The 3,005-nt window shown below is 39.6% G+C and overlaps 1 pseudogene; it reads right to left on the minus strand.

Annotated features, from left to right (window-relative positions):
- Nucleotides 1–301: 301 nt before the first annotated feature.
- Nucleotides 302–3,005, minus strand: part of LOC132066152 (PR5-like receptor kinase) — a 20,460-nt pseudogene continuing 17,756 nt past the window's right edge.

Raw genomic sequence — 3,005 nt, forward strand, 5'->3', positions numbered from 1 at the left:
AAGAAGAATTCCAACAAAATTGTTGATAATTTTGTTATAAATAATGTTTAATCTGCTTCACCAAACCCGATACTCTGCCAACGTTGCGTCTGGTAATTTCGCCATTAAATTCCATATAAGTAGAATGTACATTCCAATTATATCATATCGTGATAATGAAATTCCTTTAGGCAAATCACTGATCTTTTAGTGATGTTATTAAGAAAAACATGAATTTATTGCTTCCCACACTTAAGAACCTCCAAGTACATTGAGGAAAATTATATAACAAAATGAGACTACACAAATGATAGTTTACATATCAACAAACAAAGACTAGGTCGGGTTCTCTGGCATGAATCTCCCTCTCTGTTCTTGATGGAGAATATAAGTAAGGCTTGGGAGGAATCTGCAGAGTGTCTAGGTTCCCTTCTAACATTTCCACAACCTTGCTCATGGATGGTCGATTTGAGGGATCAGTCTGTATGCACCATAAGCTCACCATTACCATCTTTCTTGCACATTCTTTCTCCTCTTCATTCATTATTCCGATTAATTGAAGCTCTTCGTCTAGTTCAATACGTCGATAGAGCCAATGTGGAAAGTAGATTTCACTTGTGTGATCAACTCAACATCACATTCTTTCTTCCTCCAACCATCTCTAGGACCATCATTCCGTAGCTATGGTGTCGGACTTGTGAGAGACACCTCCCAAGTTTAAATACTGCAAACAATTTCGGGAGCGATGTAACCGATAGTTCCTCGTGCACCTAACATTGACACAACACTCTCCTTGTTCATGCAAATTTTGGCAAGACCAAAGTCGGAGATCTTAGGACAAAAAACTTCATTAAGAAGGATATTGTGAGGCTTTATATCAAAATGCAAAATACGAGTGGTACAACCACGATGCAAGTACTCCAATCCTCGAGCAATGCCTATATTTGGTACAATATTGGCCAATCTAACTTGTGAACTCTGTTGGATCTTTCCTCTTAGATAAACTTTTCGAGAGATCCATTTGGCATGAATTCATATACAAGAGATCTTTGGCGTTCCTCAGAGCAAAATCCCACAAGGCTCACCACGTTAACATGTGAGGTTTTGCTAATAATTGCCACCTCATTGATGAATTCTTCACCACTTTTTCGCCTTTTAGTCATTTCGGGACCTTCACGGCCACGCTGACTTCCATTAGGCGGAGTTCCTTTGTACACATAACCATATCCTCCTTGACCTAATTTGTTTTTGAAGCGACACCGTAATTCTTTTGACTTCGAATAGTTGTATCTCTTTGGAGCATATGAGCCATAATTCTTTAAGAATGTGATATTTTGGTGATCCTTGTCATTAGGTTCCCCAAAACCTGATGTATTTGGACCACAAAATCTTTTCTACGAAACGAGAAGAGTAAAACCAACGGTCAAGCGTAAACAAAAACTGCATAGCGTGGAAAAAAAAAAAAAAAAGAAGTCATGCACTATCGAGAGAAAATGAAATAATCTTATGCTGGAAGTATATGTACTATACGGGAAATAGTCTGCTTTTTGGGACAATTCAAATAGTATATATGTACAAAAAAGAAATACAAGTCGAAAGAGCAAAAGGAAAATAATGGTATCTGTTGAAGTTTTTAGCGTGAGAGGGAGATAAAGTGTTGCAACACGGGTTCATCTGAACCGATCTATGTCGACTCATAACATAAATTTAAGCGGATATCCGCCAGAACCGTAAAAAAGGTTGGACCCATGGAGCTTATATCACGGATGCGCACTCTCTGTGCGGTGTGGTTTCATAAAGACTAGAGAAGATGAGTTACACCGTGGCCACGAGAACCAGGTTGTCCTTGGGTGACACAGAGTTTCAGATTATAAAAACCTCTCTCTGGATAAGCGAAAAGTCTATTAAGGAAGAGGGAGAATAAGAGTTTAATTGGGAACGAGAAGACGGGTTTGAAACCTAGATGTATATTTGATGCCACAAAGTGGTTGAAGCTTAGGGTCCCCATGCAGGTGTAATCAAGCATGGACATCAGAAAACGCGATCGAATTGTGTGGCTGCGCTCCGATGAGAAGATAATGACACGAGAAAGAAGCCAAAAAAAAAAAAAAAAAACCAGCATGGGTTGTGAATTTACTCCGGCTTACGGAGGTCTATCTTACACGATCACATAACCAAGAATATTTTCAACATTATTACTTTCTACTATCTAAAACATGGGATAATGGCATCATATCATTTAGTGATATGGAATAAGAAAGGGCCTTAACAAATGTTAACTTGACCTTGAAAATGGAGCACATTATATGGAGATGTCTACCTTTCTGACAATGAAATTTGTTGGTTTTGTCGGTCGACATTGACCTCCGCCATAGTGACATTGGTAAAAGTCATCAAACAGTTTCCATTCTAATAGAATTTCGGGACCTAACCGATTGAACAAATCACCGCTGACTTGAATGAATTGGCAATATGATAAGTGTACGGTTGGTAGGAAGATTAATGCTGCTCCTATGTATTCATCACCAGCTCGGGAAAGCTTGTAGTGTATGCTAAAGCTGTCACGCCCCAAAACCCACCCTAGGCCGTGGCCAGGACATCCCGGGCGTCACGAACAACATCGGAAGAACCTAAACAACACAATAATGATACTTGAACCCGCCGGGTTCAACATTCGCCTCGAACAATTTATAAATTAAATGCGACACATCATGAACACATGAATTAAATCGACGGAAGTCTTTATAAGTCATAGTCATAAACGTGGCAAACACCAATTAAGTCGTACGAGACTTTGACAATCTACCCACAATTGCGACAACTATCTGGAGCTTCTAAGGCAGACAAAAATCGTCAAACTTCGGGACGCAGCCGGAAATCCGAAATAATAAACGAAACGAGGAAGTGTCCCGACGAACAAGAATGTGGGATCACCAAATCCCACAATGATATGCAAGTCCTCTTAAGCGTCGAAAGTATCACAACCCCCTCTTCTTGTTACCTAAATACCCTAAAAACAACAAAGG

The sequence above is a fragment of the Lycium ferocissimum genome, chromosome 8 (genome assembly GCF_029784015.1).
Source record: "Lycium ferocissimum isolate CSIRO_LF1 chromosome 8, AGI_CSIRO_Lferr_CH_V1, whole genome shotgun sequence".
Lineage (NCBI taxonomy): Eukaryota > Viridiplantae > Streptophyta > Magnoliopsida > Solanales > Solanaceae > Lycium > Lycium ferocissimum.